Source organism: Ruditapes philippinarum, unplaced genomic scaffold (assembly GCF_026571515.1).
Source record: "Ruditapes philippinarum isolate M1 unplaced genomic scaffold, ASM2657151v2 ctg11540_1_1_1_1, whole genome shotgun sequence".
Classification (NCBI taxonomy): Eukaryota; Metazoa; Mollusca; class Bivalvia; order Venerida; family Veneridae; genus Ruditapes; species Ruditapes philippinarum.
In genome coordinates, this window is record NW_026859272.1 from 4,924 (window position 1) to 11,463 (window position 6,540).

The following is a 6,540-nucleotide window of genomic DNA, read 5'->3' on the forward strand; positions in this document are numbered from 1 at the left end:
ATTATCTGGCACAAATTTTATCAATAATTTCACAGGTTGATCTACGGGAGTTACCTCCCTTCTGTACTTCCTGCTACTTTCGTTTTTAACATGCGTTGTTGACAACATAATTTTTTGTTCTCAATGCAATTAAATGGAAATATATTGTAGTTTTTTTGCCCAAAACATCCTCTTTCTAAATATCAAATGTTTACTCTTCTATTCTTTCACGCTTAAGTTTTGACATACAAGCGTATTTTCATTTTGTTGAGCGAAACTTTGACGTACGAATTTTGATTGTGATGCGTATTTTAGATTTTCTATGCGTATTTTACGCTTATACGTACGCTATCTGGAGCTCTGTAATATTACATGTATAACGTGTACTCCCTTATCGCCTGTCCAAAAATCAGGCCAGGTGAAGCAGAATCTATTTTTAGAATAATGTGACCTAGAAAAATATGTAAACAAACCACAAGCATCGGAAGTAGAACTGATATTATACGGTACAAGTCAACCCGGCCCCAAGTCAACCCGGCCCCAAGTCAGCCCGGCCCCAAATTGGTCAACCCGGCCCCAATCCAATGTTATTTCTGGTCAACCCGGCCCCATTTTTTTATTATTTATTTTGCTTTAAAATATAAACACTTATCAAGAAATAAAATAAAATTAACAACAAAAACAATATCAAAAGTATAACGATGATATCTTTTATTATTTATTTTATATAAAAACTAGCAATATTAACACACAAGCAACACTTGCATAGTTTAATGTTTTTATCGTCGCGAAAGTAAGGTGACGTCTGTATTCAAAAGTATTAAGAATCAAAGCACAGAAGGCGCTGAATTTGTTTGGGTCTCAGAATGTAAGAAAGGTGCAGGTTGTGAGATTATATGTTTAGTGCCACCAATGCTTTCCAGCGTTTTAATTGTAGTAAATTGGCTATAAGACTAATTGCAACACTGATATTCAATCCAATGTTTATTTGACTTTAACAATTTAAAAAAAATGAGTTACCTTTACTGGGATTTGAACTCCAGACCTCTCGCTTCCTAAGCGAGCCCGAAAACCCTTCAGCCACGGTTAAATTTATAAGTAAACGGCCTGAAGAAAACCATATTATTCTAAATTAGGGCTTGTAACGACTTTTAACTGTTGTTTAACACAGATGTAAATAATCCTGAAGCTTACTATAAGCATGTATATTTATAAAGAATCAAAGGGCTTCAAGTTCTTTGGTATTTTCTGATCTTTGCAATCTAAATCGTACTGTATATCTGTATGCATTTTCCTGTATAAGTTTATTTTTATGTATTATAATTCATTTTGTAAGGCACATACGGAATTCTGCATAACTAGAGTTGCATCAAAAAACCATTATGTACTTTTTTTACGACAGCCACACTTTATCCTTGTAAATCATGGCTACTTCCTTAACAAAAACAATTAAAAAAAGAATTTAACAAAAAAAAAAATTTCCTCGACTGGATTCGAACTCGAGACCTCTCACTCACTAAGCGAGCGCGTTACCACTGTACCACGGAGAAGTTATACACAGAACGTCTGAATAATATCAAGTCATTCTAAATTTAGAACTTCCATTGCATTCAGGTTTGTAATCCTTATTAATTTCGAGGTATTTTGTTCAGGGTAAACCTGTTGTTTAAAATTGAAGTAAATATTTTAGCGAAAATCCTCTCGCCCAAACAGTCCGACATGTAGAATCTATATATTCCACTACTCGGTTTGTGTAGTATTCGGAAATCTACATGGCTAAAAATAGTATTTTCATTGATAAAATCATATTCATCCGCGTAATTTGTGATTGTGCATTTATTGACAATTCTATAAGCCAACGCTATTGTTTAACTTTAAATGCGTTGTAATTTGTTGGATACTTGTAACAAAATAAAATATTTCTTTCTTTTAAATCGCTAGTTTTAAGCTGTTTTGAGAACTACTTGTTGTTAGGTTTGTCATAAACTTCTGTGTCAGAGATTGAATGTCCGCTTTGTATTTAGTTATTTTCGATCAGAAAATACCAGAAAACAATATTAGAAATCTTCGACCATTCGGGAATTACTTTGCTTGAAAATTGATGCGCCTGTCTTTGACCATCTTTACGCAGTGATCTCCCCTGAATTTTTCGGCTTTAGTGTACATACAAAAGGGAAGTAACCGCTTCAAAAAAGTGGACTACTTTCGGCATTTGCAATTAAGAACATTAGACTCTGAAATTTCGCTACCATTATTTGTTTGGTCTGACGACCCAAACAAATAAAAAACTAAACTTTTCTGTACGAAATCTGCTGTGGTCATAGTATTATTTTTACAATAGTTTCGTCTTACAATTGGTCTGGAGATTTATGTGTTGATCATGGTCATGTAAATACATCATTAAATAAAGAGAGAGACGCTTGTTTTTGGTTGAGTCCATTATGTTTTATCTAGGGGTGAAATGTAAAACCTTTATTTACAATTTATATAACATTTAATGTTTTCGGTAATTTTAAGATTTGTGTTAATTCTGGAATTGTTTCAACATATTTTTTTCGGGGATTAAATTGTGATTAAAACAATTAAAGTCAGAACTGCAATGGAAATAACTTAGTCCACACCTATGTTGATTTGATCACGTGACAATGTAAGCCAATGAAAAAACATCAACAAACAGGCAGCCATTAAGGAAGAGAGAGGGTTTATTTCAGAGCGATAATTTAAATGTACTAGCAAGTTTAAACTGTAAGTATTGATTTTTTATGCTTTATTTATATTGTAGATTAGTGTTTATTTAATGATCTGCTTGATTTCCCATTGTCAGTTCGTGTTAGCTATGATTTAGAATGTCTAGGTGACCTAATTACAAGCTGGCTTGGAGAACAAAGGACTTTTTGGCGGGAAGAAATGGTTGGTTTGTTATTGTTTGTATATACCTCGGTTGGCTCGAACTACCGATCTCTTGAACAAATTTGCACATGCCCTCGGACTTTGAGCGAACGAAGTTCGACTGTATATTAAAGGAATTACATTGGCAGCAAAACTTTGGGACTTTAGCAAAATCTGTTATATAAATTGTAAAAGCTGTATATCAGTAATACATAATTTATAAATTTACTACTGTACATTTCAGGCACTCCACCATGCACTCTTGATGTAGAGTACTCCTACCCTTTGGATTATGCCCAGCAAGTGCACTATCCCAATTCCCTATTCTCAATATGTTGGTTCAATATGTATTAGGACACCAAGAAAGTTCCATGAGATTTGTGTTTGTGCAGAGGGATCAGGTTAGTTTGCCATAATATTTTTTGACATATTTTATCATGAGCATGTTGTAAAAAATATTTAAGAATATTATAAATATAAAGGTATTTTTTTGTAATTTTCTGATATCAAATGTGTTCCTTTGCCATACATTTTTAGCTCACCTGTCACAAAATGACAGGTTGAGCTTTTGTGATCGCTTTTCGTCCAGCGTCCGGCCGTCCGTCTGTGAACTTTTACTTTAAATGACATCTCCTCATAAACCATTAAGCCAATTTCATCCAAACTTCTCAGGAATGTTCCTTTGGTGGTCACCTTTAAAAATTGTTCAAAGAATTTAATTCCATGCAGAACTCTGGTTGCCATGGCAACCGAAAGAAGAAACTTTAATTATCTTCTTTTAAAAAAACCCAAAGAGCTAGAGCTTAGATATTTGGCATGAAACATCTTCTAGTGAGTGTCTACCAAGTTTGTTCAAAAACAAACGCCCTGGAGTCAAAATTGGCCCTGCCCCAGGGGGTCATTGATTTTCCAAATATGCATATAGTAAAAACTTAAAAAAATCTTCTTTTAAAGAACCAAAAGAGCTAGAGCTAAGATATGTAGCATGAAACATCTAAAGAGTGTCTACCAAGTTTGTTCAAATAAAAGCCCTGGGGGTCAAAATTGGTCCTGTCCCAGGGGTCATTGATTTTCCCTATATGTATATAGTAAAAACTTAAAAAATCTTCTTTTAAATAACTCAAAGAGCTAGAGCTGAGATATTTAGCATGAAACATGTTCCAATGGGTGTCTACCAAGTTTGTTAAAATAAAAGCCCTGGATTCAAAATTGGCCCCGCCCCAGGGGGTCATTTATTTTCCCCATATGTATATAGTAAAAACTAAAAAAATCTTCTTTTAAAGAACTCAAAGACCTAGAGCTAATATATTTAGCACGAAACATCTTCTAGTGAGTGTCTACAAAGTTTGTTGGAATAAAAGCCCTTTGTTAAAATTGGCCCTGCCGGGGTAGGGGACGGCAGATCATTGTTTTTCATTATAAGTGTGTATATCATGAATCATCTTCTTATAGGTGTCTTCCAAGTTTGTTCAAATAAAAGCCCTGGGGTTCAAACTGGCCCAGCTCCGAGGGCCTACATACAGGTGAGCGACCTTAGGGCCATCATGGCCCTCTTGTATAAATATTCTTTTATGCCATGGTATTTTTCAGTTGTGAAAAGAATATTCAGTTAAAAATAATCTTAATTATGCCCCCTACGAAGAAAAGGGGGTATATTGTTTTGCAAATGTTGATCTGTCTGTCAGTAGACCACATGGTTTCCGCTGATTATCTTGAAAACTATTTATCACAAACTCTTTAATTTTTCACATAGTGATTGGCCATAACTAGTAGATGGTTGGCCATAACTAGTAGATGGTTGGCCATAACTAGTAGATGGTCCCTATTGATTTTTGGGTCACTATGTTAAAGGTCAGGGTCACAGAGGCTTCAAATGTCAAGATGGTTTCCGCTGATTATCTTGAAAAGTATTAAGCACAAAGAAGTCATATTTCACATATTGATTGGTCATAGCTAGTAGATGGCCCCTATTGATTTTTGGGTCACTATGTTAAAGGTCAAGCTCACAGGGGTCTTAAATGTCAGAACGGTTTTAGCTGATTATCTTGAAAAGTATTCAACACAAAGTTGTCATATTTCACATATTGATTAATCATAATTAGTGGATGAACCAAAGTAATTTTTGGGTCAAAGGTCAAGGTCACAGGGTCATCATATTTCTGATTTTGATTGGTGGCCTCTATTGATTTTTGGTCTGTAGTTTTCTAATATCTGATTATCATTTGAAAACTATTTATCACAAAGTCTCCATTATTTTTCTTTTTTCCATAATTGAACACTTCCATGTACCCATTTATGGCAAGTTTCTGTAACAAAACTACCAATTATGTGTGTCAAGGGCTAGAAAAGGGGGCATATGTGTCGTTCGACATTCTTGTTTTAAGTTTCATTTTAAGTGCTATTTATATCCTATACAATTTTTTAAACTTCTAATTTATATGTATTTTAGGACTTAATGGAAGTGTCAGTCTCAACATGCTCTGGAAAGGGGAGAAACAATGCAACAGGTTGCCAGTATTGTCCTGCAGACATCAAGACATGGTCACAATATCCCACTGCTTATAGATGATCTAAAAAGCCATTGAAAGTCATTTTAATAGTAAAACCCCTGAGGCCTGCTGCTATAAGGACTAATGCTATATTGACTAGTGTGTGGATATTATAACTTCCTGACCATGAAAGACTACATGGTGGTAAAGTGTTGAAAAACTCTCTTCTTACATGCATTTTCAAAATACTAACCATTGTACTGTATCTAATTTTTTAATAACTGCTGAATATTCAGCTAAACCCGCGGTATGAGTCACGAAAATAGTTCTTCTTTTATTAATGCGCGAGTTATCCTGAAGTCACGAAAAACTTTTGCTTTGTTAATAATAATGTTTTGTATAAAGTAGAAATATTTATTTCCTACTAATAATGTCTTGGAACTCAGAGCTTACACCTTTATTGTAGTATAATTTGCTGTCCTACTTTTTCGACAGCGGTAAATCGTTTCGGCAGTAATTTGCATATTGCGCAACAATACTACGGGACTACAACGTTTTAATCAATAATTTACGTTCATATTTTAACTTGGATAACCTAATTTGAAATTGAAAAGGCTAAATATGGAAGATTTTAAGATATCCCGACAAAGTATGGGAGTTTTGAAGGATCAAATTCATGTACTATTTCTTGGGCTGTTAATCGGTTTAGGACACTTTGCGCGATTGTAGCCGACGAAATCCCATGTGTAGATGACTTAGCTCTGAACGCGCCTGAGGGCGCGTCCGTCGCAAAAAGGTCATTATAGAGAGGGAGTCACTGTGGACAGTCTCTACATAATTCGGATATACTAACATATCATACCAATATTTTGTTGAAAAGCAGGATAGTACCATACTAAGGGTTTAATAAGTTTTTTTTATTGATATTAAACATATCAAATATCATTTATAAAAAACAAGAGAGCATTAAAATTGCATGTTTAATTGGTTAAGATTATAAAGTACACCATAACATTAGTATTTAAAAGTTACATATTGATTAAAAATGTAATTTATATTGAAAAATCTGTTTGTAAAAAATATTAATTTCAATTTTACTAATGAGATGTTACTGTAGAGACATTTAATTTTGTATTATTACTTTACGGAGTTCAATGTATTAATAAAACATTAGATACAAATC

At 33.9% G+C, this 6,540-nt stretch overlaps 1 long non-coding RNA gene across 1 annotated transcript; it reads left to right on the top strand.

Annotated features, from left to right (window-relative positions):
• The first annotated feature begins 2,313 nt into the window (after positions 1-2,313).
• LOC132755933 (uncharacterized) lies at positions 2,314-5,530 on the top strand. Its single transcript, XR_009629262.1, has 3 exons — positions 2,314-2,724; positions 3,113-3,269; positions 5,318-5,530. It is a non-coding gene; the product is annotated as an uncharacterized LOC132755933 (long non-coding RNA).
• The last annotated feature ends 1,010 nt before the right edge of the window (positions 5,531-6,540 follow it).